We start from the raw sequence: 14768 nt of genomic DNA, 5'->3' as shown, positions 1-14768 counted from the left end.
TCGGTCAGCCTGGCTCTGTGCATCTGTAGAAACAGCTGACATCCATCGCCTGAGGAGGGGGAGGCAAACTACATGAACCCGTGCTTATGAGTGCTCCTCCTGGGGCCAGCTGTGATTGAGTGCTCCTCCTGGGGCCAGCTGTGATTGAGTGCTCCTCCTGGGGCCAGCTGTGATTGAGTGCTCCTCCTGGGGCCAGCTGTGATTGCAGTTACTGTACAGGCTTCGTGCTTTAAAACTGTTTCATTACGTACACCTCAGTTTTAATTTTGAGGCAGGCATGAGGTGGGGATGTCTTGTCACAGCACATGTGTGGAGACTGGGAAAACAGCTTGCCAGAGTCAGTTCTCTCCTTACACTGTTTGTTTTGGGGACTCAATCTCAACTTGAAGCTTAGCACCTTTACCTGCAGCTCTCTCTCCCTCTCCCTCCCCTCCCCTCGTCTCTAGGTTTCACAGGTTGTCTTCTGGGTTGGAACTCACTGGTTAGGGAGTCCTCTCTAGCACTTTCACCATGGCTCCTTACACATTTGCCTTTGTCCACTCTCCCCAAGGTTGCGTTATCAGACACCACTGAGGGCAGCGGCCAGTGCTATTTCCTTTCTGCCCAGGCTATCAGGAGCTCTGCATTGCTCGGTGTCTTTAGTTTCCCAGCTACAGTTTTGCAGCTTGCTTTTGCTGAGTTGCTTGCTTGAGTTGCTTGCTTGGAATCTAGGGCTCAGTTGAGACCTAAGGGGAGTATCATGGAGTCACGGTCCCCCTGGAAAGTGTCTGGAACCATCTGTAACATACAGTTCACAACAGAATCATCAGGCGTGGGGTCTCTGTTACATATACTTGATTCTTCTTTTTATATCCCCGTGAGATGTAGACACCTAAGCAACTACATTGATTGATACACATGGGAGCAGAGGCAGTAGAATTGTAAGTGGGAAGCTGGCCTAGGCTATGTAAAAACCTTTTACTGGGCCTGAATCCTTAGAAAAAACAAACAAGCATTGATCTGCATGAGCTGACTGTCACCTTGGTGGCCCTGCACCCGGTCCCTGGTCTTCATATCCAGCGGGAGCCCTTCGGCTCTGGGTCAGCGTAGTCCCTGTCTACCCTCTGCCTTCTTTCTCTTCTGAATGCTGTCTTCTGGGGAGAGCCATCATGCTGTGGGCATCTGAGGCTTCCTGCCAAACACACATGGGTGAGCTTAGCTGCTGCTCCTGCCCTCCTCTCTCACAGCCTCCTGGGAGCCTGGCTCAGCCAGAGGCACCGACTGATCTAAAGGAAATCCTCCTGCCTCTGAGACGGTTAGAGCATCCTGAGCAGTGAGTCCTAGAGAATGATAGTTTGTCAGAGAGTGTAAAGTTGTTTTTTTTTTTCGTTTTGTTTTGTTTTACCATAGTTGTTTTAATGTGGAATGTCTGTGCAAGTCTTTCACATGTGAGATGCAGTGCGGAGGATGGTCAGGTTCCTGTACTTCATCCTCCCTGAAAACCTCATCAAGGTCAGGATCTGGGTTCCAAGACCCAGTTTAATGGAACTTGCTCTCAACCCTTCTGAGCTTGCTGGTAGGCATCGGGGCACTTAGCTGTAATACAGGACAGGACTCGCCATCTGTGAGATATGGGGCCTCTACACCAGCACTGATCAGCTCCAGGTGGCCCTGTTTTTCTCTAGTTTTGCCTAGAGGACCCTCTGCCCTTGCTGGCTCATCCCTGGGCAGTTAGCCATTGACCTATTTAATGTCTTCAGGAAGATGAGCCAGACCATTTGGTTCTATGTCAGAAGTTTGAAAGAAGCATTGAGATCCTTATTGGACATCTGAATTGAAGACTGGCCTGCAGGATGGGAGCCAGGCAGCCCAGGGATGCCTTCGAGTCAAGACAGTAGTATTCAGAAGGTGTGCTTTCTTGTGTTTATATGACAAATGTTGATTGTGTACCTGCTGCATACCAGGAGTAGCTGTCAGACCATACACTTCTAGAACGACCGTAAGCATTATTCATTAGTGAGTTACACATACACATAGAATATAGAAGGCGGTAAGTACCATGGATATCAGGGGTCCCAGGGTGAGGGGCAGGTTAGAGAGTTCAAAAGGGCAGTGAGGGCCTCACTGAGAAGGTGTACTTTGTGTAGTCAGTCTTGGAGGGGCTGAGGGAACTGGCTAAGTGGACTTCTATTATGCAACATTCAAGCACGGGGATGAGGGAAATTTTCCAAGGAGTGGTGGGGAAGCGGGTTTGGTGGGTTCAGAGTGGCAAGATCTCATTGGCTTTGAAGGCTTTGCAAAGGCCACACATGCCATACGAGACAGAGTGGTGCTGCAGGACTGAACAAAACAGTGAATCTTTTTCTTTCTTTGCCGTACGAGAGCTAGAGCCCAGGACCTTGCAAATGGCAATGAGCCACATCCCACTGTGTTGAAAATACAGTGGGGCGGGGCCCTTAGGCTCGTACAGTAACACAGGTTGGAAAGATGTTGGGAATGTGGTTGGCTCTAAGCATGGCTTGGAAGTTAGAGCCAACAGTGTTTCCTGATGGATTGGATGTGGGCTTGAGGGTAAAAAGAAGAACCAAGGATGGACGAGGCTCCTAACCTGTACGTAGTTACGTAGTCCAAGGGTGAAGCTGCCATGGACTCAGGTTGGGAGGAGAACAGCACATCACCTTTGTCCAGTACTTGTAAGATCTCTATCTATCTGTATGTATGTATTCTCTCTCTCTCTGTCTCTCTCTGTCTCTCTCTCTCTCTCTCTCTCTGATACATGAGATGATCTGGGCCAGAGGTGTGATCAGAGAATATTGGCATAGAATATCTTTAGAGCTCAAGAGTAGGTGCACTCCTACAGAGGAGTCTCCAGCGTAGGTAGAACCTAGGACAGAGCCAGCTGAGTGAGGAGTGGGGTGGGTACTGGATAAAGCCCACAGCTTTCTTCTGGCCCTTCCTACCTTCTGCTGGGAACCTCCCCTTGGTTCCCAGAGACTCCTTACATTCTCCCAGTCCTCCTTTTTTCTGCAGCAAGACCTTGGGTTTCTGTTCCTTGCGACCAAAAGAGCCATGGCTAGAGCAGTGCTATCTTCCGACTTCGCAGGCAGGGGGCGGCCAGTGTTCCCTTGGCTTGTTCCAGGCAGTCTAGCGAGAGCTGGCTCCAAAGTCAGTTTGGCGTCTTGCTCCAGTGGAACCCACTGCACTTAGGAGCTGTTGCTGACCTCCCCCTGGTGTGGTGTTTGGTGTAACTTGTGTTTCAGATGGTCCCAGACGTGGAGAGATTGGACGAGGCTTCGTAATGAGACATAACGCAGTGACAGAAAGTGAGGCACTAAGTGGGTAGTTCATTAGTTAACTCCGTTCCTGTCTCACACTCACTCAGCAAACACCTAGTAAGGGGCAGTACTATTAGGCAGAAACCTGGCCTCCTTGTCTGAACCACAGAACACAGAATCAACTATCTGCCTGTTTTATTAGATGCTCTGGGCATGGCACGTGGCTGGTGTCCTGATGCATAGAGAAATCACTGTGATTCGCTATTTCGGTAGATGTTCTAAGGCTGTGGCTCTCAACCTGTGGGTCGTGACCCCTTTGAGGGGAGTAAAACAACTCTTTCACAGGGGTATCCTAAGATCATTGGAGAACAAAGATATTTGCATTACTATTCATAACAGTAGCAAAATTACAGTTATGAAGTAGCAACGAAGATAATTTTATTTATATGTTGGGGGTCACCACAGCATGAGGATCTGTATTAAAGGATCACAGCATTAGGAAGGTGGAGAACCACTGCCCTAGGGTCTTAGGGAACCCGGGTTGAGAAGTGGAAATAGCTGGGTAGGTGCATAATTACAGACCAGTCAACGCTGTGAAAGATCAGAGGCGAGATCTGACGGCTAAGTCAGAGTTAACTAGGTGAAGGGTCAGGCGGGCCCCTGGGGAGAGAGGAGGTGACACTTCTAGAAGGAAATCATGGGCATAGGCCCTGGTGAGGTGGAAGTGTGGGTGACTGAGCGATGACTTGTCATTGTCAGCCTTGCGCTTAGGGCAGTATCAGGCTGAGGAGTCCTCAAGTGTTTTAAGTGGCATGTGTGCCTGCGAGATTGATGGAGAGATGGGATTGATTTGAGGAGATGACAGGAGCGTCCTGGCATGGGAGAACGCACTGCAGAGGCACTCATGGAGCTCACAGGTTGGGTTACATGCATACATACAGACCGTTCATGATGGGGCCGTGGGACAGAGTTCCTGGAGGGAGAGAAGGAAAATAGAAGCCGGGGAAGGTAGGTAGATCTGGTGCTCCAATAGGGCTGACGTCGGGGTGAATTTGGCTGGCTCAGGGCTTTTGGCTTGTGTGGACAGTGACCAGCCAGTGAGGTGTGGAGTACTAGAGAAGACCTGTTGCTGTCTGGGTTTATCTATCAACACTGAACAGTGATCCGTGGAGGACTTTGTCAGTTTACATTACCATGGGCATTCAAACTGCTGTCTGTAGGTATTTATATGCACGAAATAACATCTTCCCCTGAGTTCCTAACTCGTGCGGCTTGGGTTTTTAATGGGAGTAGCTTGAACCGACAGTATCCAGTCCACCTAGAAAGCTGTCCCTCTTGCTGGCACCATGTCTCTGCACATGCCTCCAGGCAGCTCTGCCTCCACGAGGGAACTGCGAGACGAACTAGGAAGGAGTGAGGCCTTCCCTGTGGTTCATTTTTCTTCCTTTTCATGGACAATTGGGCTCCTAATGAGGATGCTCTCGTTAGGAGGTCCCAGGAAGCCTCCATCCATGAGTGACTCGTGTGATTTACCAAACTGCTCTGCCAGGTGTCCTCATTCCGTTTCACTAACACTTGCTCCAAGCAGCCCACAGGGTGTTGTCATCAAGCTCTTGGGACCCATGTATATGCACTGTCAGGGCTGAGAAGTTAATTTTCCACTTAGGTGAAGCATCCTGGAGTGTATGTACGGTGTGGAGAGAGATGATGTTTCTGACTCGGCACTGTTTGCCGGTGATGTGTAAACTAGTCAGCCATGTCACCAACCCAGGGGCCGGGGTCGTGCTAAGTAATGAGGGTCCCCGAGGACAGTTACAGCAGTGGCCATCATGCTTCTTCCGGTTAAGGAAAAGCCGAGGACACCTCACTCTTTCCAGTCGCGGTCAGTTTTGAACAGCCTTGTGTGGAGGAGGGGTGAAGGACACTCATGCATGTTACTCTGTTGGCCACCCAGAACAATGACTGGCAGAGCAGTCATCAAATCCCTCAGTCACGTTTGCCTTCTCCAATTCCCCAGTGCTGCTGGGAAGTCAGAGGCCAGCAGTGATTTCAATGGACATGTTTAACTTAACAGATTGTGTTAACAGTTGCTTTAGAATTCTGCATGGTTTTGAGTCTCAGCAGCTGAAATGTTCAGCTGATTTTACCTCTTCATTGTCACCAGGGCTCCCTTTATAGTGCACCTAAATAATTACAGTGTGACTGTGGTATGGCATTTGAGCATGGCTGCTCAGGTCCCTGGGACCAAGAAAGCTCGTAAGTGAGCTAACTGGCCCTCCTGCATCCAGCAGTCTGTTGATGAGGACTGCCAAGTCTCCAGCTCCCTCCCAGCTGAGCACTGGAGCAGCACCCACAGCCCTGGCCACCTAGGAGAACAGAGGCAGGAACTTAACGGCAACATGGAGTTTAAACGTGAGTTGAGTGGAAAGTCCCTGCCTTGTTACCTGGTGTGCTGGCTAGTTTATGTCAACTTGACACAAGCCAGAGTCACTGGAAGGAAGAGAGCCTCCACTGAGGAAGTGCTTCCCTAAGATCCAGCGGTAGGGTATTTTCTTAATTAGTGATTGAGTGGGGCCATTTCTTTGCCTGGTGTCCTGGAATCTATAAGAAGCAGGCTGAGTAAGCCATGGGGAGCAAGTCAGGAAGCAGCATTCTTCCATGGTCTCTGCATCAGCTCCTCCTCCAGGTTCCTGCCCTGCTTGGCTTCCTATCCAGTCTTCCTCCAATTATGAATGTGATATGGAAGTGTAAGCCAAATAAACCCTTTCCTCCCCAATTTGCTTTTGGTCATGGTGTTTCATCACAGCACTAGTAACCTTAAGACACCTGGTTTAGGAGGCCCAGAAGGTCTAAAGAGGAAAAGAATGATTTGAGCCAGGCGTAGTAAGATGGGCTAGATGTCGACTTGACAGTGAGTGAGGGACAGATTGGCAGCTCTTCTGTAGACAGCAGGGATATGGGAGAGTGTGTTCCACCGAGGTGGGGGGGGGGCAAATAAAGGTCCACAGCGATAGGGATGTAAGAGCAGTCACCCTCCAATTCCAGTTGACCAGGACAGCCGGTCTCTTTCTTCAGAGCAGGGGTTGCAAACTGTAGGCCCAAACCTAATTGGCTCCCTGTTTTTGCGAACACAATTTTACTGAAACCCAGTACATGTGTCCATGCTGCTTTCCCCCTTGCTTAGTCAAGCTGAGGAGCTTGACTGTGTGGTTCTCAAAGCCAGCAGTAATTGTTGTCTTGCCCTTTTAGGGAAATGCTTAGAGCAAGTGAAAGCATTGGCTTATATTTGGGCGCCAGGAGGTAGGAAAATGGTCTGTGACTGCCAGAGTCACGCCTGGATGAAAGTCGTTCACACCACGGGAGGCGTAAGGGACAGGGAATGTATTCTCCTTCTCCTTTCCGACTCTCAGCTGGGGCCAGGCTCCAAGACTGATCCCTAAGTACTCTTCCTCCCTGCGTCCTTCCTTGTCTCTTTGGTCTAAGTGTGCACCACTGACCTTGAATTTAGTGGGGTCCACCATGTGTTCTCTGTGTTTCTTCACAGAGGGGCCACAGAAGAGAGCCGAGTCCAGGCTCTAGGCAGACTAATGGTGGTTTCAGGAGATAGGCGGGGGTGGGGTGGGGGAGTTAGCATTTGACAGCCAGTCATATTGAGCCCAAAGTAACTCTTTGGCTCCACAGCATGACCCACATGCTCTGCCTGACGGTGCAGTCTGGGACACAGAAACCACCTTGTCCATAAAACATAATTGTTCATCTTCGGGCTTTAACATTAATTATAAATTTGATTTGCTGATGATGATAAAGAGTCTAAAAGCATGTGGCCCTCTGGTGCCCATTTTCTGGTTGTCAAGTGTGGTGAGGGTGATGAGATGTCATTCCCAGGTTATCAGAGACTGCCTCACACAGACTTGCTTGGAAGACTCCAGCTCCCTGGCTTTGAAGGATGGGAAACTGAGGGCAGCCTCCAGTCTATATCCCACTCTGATGCCCCTAATCCCAGAACTGCCAAAGGAAGATGGCTTTCCTCTACACTTCAAGGTTTCTTAACTGGGCTAAAAATCGAACGGCATAGAACAGGTTAACAGAAGCCCGTGTTTAATTGCATGGTCACTGCGGTCCCGAGAAGATGAGGCTCCCAGAGGGGGATTGCTTCTTACAAAGCAACTGAGCTTAGAAAGGACCTGGAGCTTGAAGCTTCTCTGTGATGGGATGGTGAGTGGCAGGGGACACAGGGATCCAGAGGGAGGAACCATGCATGTTGTGAGTGGTTGTCTTATTATTCAGATAAGGTCTATCACATCATAAAAGTGTCCCAGCAGCCTCTTCCCCACAGACCCAGGTTGCCTTTTCTTTGGAGATGCAGATGTGTCCCACCAAGACAACTTCCTAGAACCATTCCTGGCATACAGTGACAGCATGCCATAGAAGGCTGTTGGGGGTGGCACCTTCAGGCCAAGCTCCAATGCATCTGAGCACAGCCTGTGCTCCGATCCCTGGCCCTCAGAAACCAGCCAGAGCTCATGTATGTGGCTTTAAGCTATGGAAGTTCCAGGCCACTGTTCTGCAGTAATAGGAAACCAAGTGTGTGAGAAGGTGGCACCAACTATTAGTAGAACATGAAAATCCAAGTCAGAAATCAGCTCTAGAACCCCCCCCCCTTAAAAGCTGTCCTCAGCAGGAGGTGGTGGCGGCGCAGACCTTTAATCCCAGCACTCGGGAGGCAGAGCCAGGCGGATCTCTGTGAGTTCGAAGCTAGCCTGGGCTACAGAGTGAGTTCCAGGAAAGGTGCAAAGCTACACAGAGAAACCCTGTCTCAAAACAAACAAACAAACAAACAAAAAACCTGTCCTCAGGGTTGGGAGTGTGGCTTAATAGGGCCTTTATCACTTCGGCCAAGGACAGGTGGGGTAAGACATTCTCATTAAGTTCATTTTGGGTTTGGTTTTGAGAAAGGTCCCACCCACTCTGTAGCCCAGGCTGCCTGGAACTCACTGTGTGGCCCAGGCTACTTTCTAACTCCTGTAGACCCTGCAGCCTCTCAGGTGCTGCCGCGGACTACAGGTGTGAGCCCCCCACCCCTGCCAGGCTTTCCAGTAAGTTCTCTCAGAGTTGTTGTGTCTGTGTTAAATGGAGCACCTAGATTTCCTTAGGAATGTCTGATCGTCATTTAATGACCTTTGTTGACTCAGAAACCCAAGGTGAAGCTTCTATACCTCTTCCTCGCAGTTCCTTCTAGAATGTTGTTCTAGGGAAAGTTACCCTCTTTGGAGTCAGAGCTTTCTTCCAGTGAGCAGAATTAGCCCGTCCTGTTTGTCTTTTTATCTTGACCACCAGGACACTCAGTGCCACACCTCCGCAGCTGGTGCGGCGGTCTCTTGGCGACTCTGCTGCTGCTCGCTTTTAAACCGCCTGAGCAAGCACCACCATTGGGGGGAACTGTCCCTGACTCTGCATGGTAGCACTGTGGTTTGCTTTGACCCAGCTTCAGAGCAGAAGCAGCCCTCGATGTGTGTTACACTAATCATTAGGTGAGCTGTTTAATGAGCGCTTGCTGACTGGTGACCTCCCGGCTTCTGCTTCTCCCCAGGGACAGAACCCTGCCACTGTTTTGATTTAGGAGCGTTTACTTCTGACCCAGAGGGAAAGTAGGATTGGTGCAGACCTAGACTCTTGTTCCCAATCAGCTCGGCAGCAGCTGAGCCTGCTTCCCCCTCCCTTGGGGGATTCAGTGCCTCCTGCCTCTGCGGGGGCTTGGCGGGTGGGCGGGCGGAGGAGGTAGGAAGCTGACCTCCTGATCGCGGCTGTGGCAGCTGGCTTCATCTCTTCTCTTGGGGTAGAGCGTTTTAGGATTTGGTTTTGCTTTTGCATTTCCTGTGTATAACTACTAAAGCAAAGTGGGTGGCTGAAATGTCACTTGGTATTTGTCACTTTGCACCTAGAATAACATTCGAGACCTGTGAAACAATGAGTCATTAAAATAAGTTTGAGGCAGAAAAATGTCATCTGTGCTCTTGCTGTCCGTCTTTTTTCTAGAATGTGCTTCCTTGGACATGCACGGTGCCGGGCGGTTGCTTAGTGGAGAGTCCTTGTCTGGCACATGCTCCAGTCTGCATTCCACCCCAGCACTACAGAGCAAACGAACAAAATCCCACTGAGATATACAGAATAACTCCTTCCCTGTAGCAGTGCAGTGACGCTGTGTAGACCCCACCTTGCACGGCTGGGTGTACACAGGACCTTGCTTAAAGGTGTAGTGTGTTTAGGAAGATGATGGGTCAGGAAAAGTGGCTGGAAAGGCAATTGGGCTGCATACCAGGAACCAACCAGTGAACAGGCCGTGTGCCCATGCAGGCAGTGGGAGCTTGAACGTGGCCCATTGTGAAGATCTGAGTGTCTTCCCTTGTCCTGGCCCTGGCTTACAGTAGACACTTTGCATTTGTTGGGTGATAAGGAAGTCAAGAGCAGCACAGGTGGGGAAGGACAGGGAAGGATGCTCTGTAAGCAGGAGGAAGAGCCCTCGGGGCTGGCTTGCTGATAGGCAGTCTTCTTAGTGGGCTCTGACTCTCCTTGAGGGGCTGTTAAGTGATTACAGGAGCGCCCCCTTTCTGATCTGTCTACGGCTGGGAATGACTTGTAAGAAGTCCCTTGAGGAGGCAGCTAGTACTTGCTGGGTCAGGGCCACCCTTTGAGAACCCTGTGTAGGCTGACCTTTCCAGATGAGAAAAGAGGCTTGGACAGATGGCCTGCCTACTGACAAAATGAGTTAGTGACTAGACCAGCACTCACAGCGAGGCTCACCTTCTACTCAGAAGGGAAAACTATTCCAATGTCCATGACTAGCAGGCTGCTGGGGTACAGACCATGTGCCCAGTTGTTTTTTTGGGGGGTTTACTTCCAACCCAAGGGCCTCACAAGGCCCAGGAGTGCCATTCCAGGCATCAGTTGCCTACACACACGGCCCTTGACTCCTCTAAAGGGAATTGGGTTCTGTCTAAGCATCAGGGCCAGGGCGCATGAGGGACAGAGATCTTCGCTAGAGGGCAGATGTGCCTCTGGCAGCCATGTTTGGATTCAGATTTGGCTTTCTAATGGTAATGAAGAAAGCAAGTCCTACAGCTCAGGTTAAACCCCTCGCCGCTGCTCCCTGTCCATTCTGCTTCAGCCAGCATGCTTGTCCCTCCACATATGCTCTGCTAATGCCCCACCCCGACATATGCACTTCTAGTCAGCTGCAGTGGCTCCTGTGTGGAATTCTCCTTCTGGGCCTCACTCTCCACTCCCTCCCAGGAAACCCTTCATAAGAGCCTGCTGTCTAGAGAAACCATCCCAAGTGCGTAGCCGTTTGGGAGAAAATGGCCCCATGGGCTCACGGGGAGTGGCACTATTAGGACGTGTGGCCTTGCTGGAGTGCCTGTGGCATATTTGGAGGAAATGTGTCCCTTGGGGGTGGGCTTTGAGGTTTCAAATGCTCAAGCTAGGCCCAGTGTGGCACACTCTCTCTTCCTGCTGCCTGTGGATCCAGATGCAGAACTCTCAGCTCCTTCTCCAGCACCACGTCTGCCTGCAGGCTGCCATGCTTCCCGCCATGATGATAATGGACTAAACCTCTAAACTGTAAGCCAGCCCCAATTAAATGTTTTTCTTTATAAGTAAGAGTTGCTGTGGTCATGGTGTCTCTTCACAATAATAGAAACCCTAATTAAGACACCAAAGTTCAGCCGGGCGGTGGTGGCGCACGCCTTTAATCCCAGCACTTGGGAGGCAGAGGCAGGCGGATCTCTGTGAGTTCGAGGCCAGCCTGGGCTACAGAGTGAGTTCCAGGAAAGGCGCAAAGCTACACAGAGAAACCCTGTCTCGAAAAACCAAAAAAAAAGAGACCAAAGTTCAAGTACCCGCTTCTGGCAGGCCTTGGGGAAGAGAGTCCTCAGTGGTAGTCTATTCCACATTATCAGCCTTTCACCTCACTGACCTCTGGTGCACTGAGGAACTGGCCCAGGGCCAATTTATGGCATGAATCTGAACTCATTTCAGGTTGATCTTTGGGTAAGAGGTGTTTAGAGTCCAAAGCCAGTCAGTGCTCTGCTGGACTAGGTGGAAGCAGTTGCCTGTTGGAGTGTTTTCCAGCCGTCCTTCCATGGCTGGTCTGAGGATAGAGACAGGCAGCCCTTTGAAGCAGCCCAGACGACCCAAACTTCAGGACACATCACCCTGTGCTGGGTTTTTGTTTTTTTTTTTCTTTTTTCTTTTGTTTTTTGAGACAGGGTTTCTCTGTGTAGCTTTGCGCCTTTCCTGGATCTCACTCTGTAGACCAGGCTGGCCTCGAACTCACAAAGATCTGCCTGCCTCTGCCTCCCAAGTGCTGGGATTAAAGGCATGCACCAGCACCACCCGGCTTATTTTGATAAAATATTAAAATACTGCTCTCTACCCCTGCCACAGAGACCATAAAAATATCATTGTAAAGAAACTAGATATTTCAATCCCTGCTCTGTGGTAGTGCTTCAATTTGTAAAGAAAGTTGCAACTGAAAGTTATTTGACAGCCCCCAAAAATCTATTGTGGAGCATAAACCCATTTACAGATTCAGGACAAGAATTTGGGGGCCTTCTCAAACATGCACACCAGAGCTTTGAGTACGTGCTTGTGATTAAAGTGTCCTTGGATCTGAGGTCACAATGCCTCAAAGAGACCACTTACCTCAAAGACACAGTGGTGAATCCCGGCAAGTCCAGGTTTCCTAGAAGAAGAGGAAGTGATATGTTTCCTTTCATGGTCACTCCATGGCTCTTGGAAATTTCCATTGAACACTGGGGACCCTCCCTGTTGTCCTGCCTCCTCCCCTGAAGAAGGTCTGCTGTGGCCTCACATGCTGGGGCGAGGACATGCTTGGTAGGAGTCCTGCTTCCCTCAGATCTGGAGGACTATGCTCTGGGCTGTTGGGCCCTTCCTTGGCAGACCCTTTCCTTCTCAGTCGATTTTATTTTCCTGATGAGAAAAACCCAAAGTTTTCCATGTCAAATATAAACTTGGTTCCTCTTAGAATGTACTAGAGGGAGGGCTTCAGATCACTTAGCTTTCCACCAAGGATGCAGCCATCTGGGCACAGTGTGGTGCTGTAGGATGAACCTCCAGCTTCTGGCCTGCTCCTCTGCAGAGCCTGCTCCTTAGGCCTCTTGGCTTTCCCTGGCCCCTTTTGGACAGGCTAACACTCCAGCTTCCTCTCTTGGTCCTGTGTTGAATCCCTCTGGGATTTCCGGGGAGAAGAAAACTGTATCTGCTTTCCTGATTGCACTTCTGAAGGTGCTTGGCTTTGGGCTGTACTTTTGCAGTCCAGAAACCCTGCCATTCTGACCCACCTTCATCTCTCTGGAGAATTATTGTCTTAGAACAGGACCCAAGGACAATAGAGGTGCTTCCCTAGCCCAAGTAGGCACTAAGTAGGCAAACATTGTAGCTATACAAACAACTCTCTAGGCAAGAGGGGAGTCCACAGTCACTTTGCTCAAAAAACATGTGGGTCATCCCCCACTTTCACATGAAGCAGACCTGCAGGAATGCTTTGGGCTGCCGGTGCTCTGTACCTATGATAGGAGAGTCCTTGGTTGGCCTTACTTCCTTGCTGGGTGACCGTTGTTAGCTGGACTTTGAGGGTTGGGACTGTTGGACGGACGGACGGGGACACACACACACACACACACACACACACACACACACACACACAGTGCTAATGTAGCCCTTCTCTGGGGGCAGGGTTGTGCCCACCAAGGAGGGTCTTGTCCTGAGATGAGAACTTCCTTGCATCAGACACTATCTTCCTTTGCTTACGGGCCTTGCTCAGAGCCCATATCCTTCTGGAAGCCTTGCTATCTACCTTAAATCTCAGTCTTCTAAGAGGCTGCTTGTGAAACTCCAAGGTCACTAGTGAGAACCGGTGACACTGCCTGTCTTACGAGGCCCAGCCCTTCCCCACTCAGTTGAGAGAAAATGGGGCTAATTTGTCATAGAATTGGTGAAATAGTGACAGAGTTGAGTCTCCCCAAGTCTTTGTGCACTTGGTTATGGTGTGAACTGTAATAATTTCTCACTGCCATCCAAAGCCTCCCCCATCTCCGATCTTCCCTCAGGAACGATCTTCCCTCAGGAACGGTTCACTCTTCCCCTCCCTTCACCTGAGTGCTCATGTCCTTGGGTTCTGGTGTCGTGACATGGCTAGAGTCACACCTGTCATCTTCCAACCCTTAACTACAGCACCACGCTGTGCCAGCAACAGGAGGGTTGTCTCGTGCTGGTCCCCATTGACATAAATTTCATCAGAGCTTAGTCCTTCTCCTGCAGTCTTCTGCTCTGCCTCATGGCTCAGCCGAGGAGTTGACTTTGGAGCCTGCTTGTGAACTGTGACCTCTACTGCAGGTTAACTATGGGAATAGTCACACATGCAGGTGCCCAGGTGTGTGCATGTCCTCACCCAACTCAGACCTGCCCTCCAAGATGCATGTCTTTCTCCCATGAACTTTTTCTAGCTCTCAAAAGCCCTTGACCTCTTCAGCATTTAGCTCATTCTGAGCAGGAGGCTTTGCTTTAGCTGGAAAAGCACTGTGAACAGGATTTCCATTCCTGCCCACCGAGGTGCCTTCTGTAGCTGCAAGTGGCCAGTGTGGAATTGATTCGAGTCTCTCAGCCAAGATGTGCTCAGTGGAGTGGGCAGATCCAGAATCTGTAACACTGTTTATGAACAAGAAGGATCTGAGACATATTGTCAAGTTGGACCAGACAGGTTTCTACCTTCCTTCCCCCCAGCCCTATGGCCGCCAAGATGTGAGCCTTAGGACAATTGAGGGGGCCGTCTGCTCCGAGAGACTGCTTCAAAACAGGCCTAAGGTGTGCTGTCACCAAAGGAGTCCCGTGGGCTCCAGGAGAACCTTCAGTGAGGCCTGGGTGGGCGTTTTGGCAGCTGTTGTTTTCAGACAGGGTCAGCCTCGACCCCACTTCAGCCATCCTCTGCCTCCGCCATCCTCCGCCTCCCCAGTACTCCCAGCAGGTGTTTGAAGTTGGGTTGCCCTAGCCGATTACTGAAGCCCTCTCCCAGGTAGGAGGTGGAATGGAGAGCATGCTGAGGAGGTGGGGGAAAGTTAGCACCAGGTGAGGAGATGACCAGGCTTTGTCAGCGCTCACAGGCCACGGTAGTACACACTTGGAACCTGGCCAACTTCAGAAAAACCCCTTCCCTGCTTTCCAGCCAGATGCTGACAATTCTAGGCCTTTCTGAACTAACTACTGTTCTCCCCACTGAGGTTTAGAAATAAAATCCGCCCCCATCCATTACCCTCTCTTGGTCGGAGAGCAGGGTGTGGCCTTGGCTCCTCCTTCCAAGCCTGTGCCTTTGATGCACTGCTGCTGTGAACAGTCATTGGCTGCTTTTCCAGGAGCTGATTCACTTTTACAAGAGCTGCTGGCCAGAAATTCTGTCCTCTAGTCCAGTGGAGACTTGCTTCCCTACTCAAGGCTGTGAAC

At 50.4% G+C, this 14768-nt stretch overlaps 1 protein-coding gene across 8 annotated transcripts in view; it reads left to right on the top strand.

Annotated features, from left to right (window-relative positions):
• Rapgef1 (Rap guanine nucleotide exchange factor 1) overlaps positions 1–14768 on the top strand; it is a 123304-nt gene that overhangs the window by 33224 nt on the left and 75312 nt on the right. The window lies entirely within an intron of this gene.

The sequence above is a fragment of the Peromyscus maniculatus genome, chromosome 4 (genome assembly GCF_049852395.1).
Source record: "Peromyscus maniculatus bairdii isolate BWxNUB_F1_BW_parent chromosome 4, HU_Pman_BW_mat_3.1, whole genome shotgun sequence".
Classification (NCBI taxonomy): domain Eukaryota; kingdom Metazoa; phylum Chordata; class Mammalia; order Rodentia; family Cricetidae; genus Peromyscus; species Peromyscus maniculatus.
This window is presented reverse-complemented; position numbering and strand designations above follow the sequence as displayed.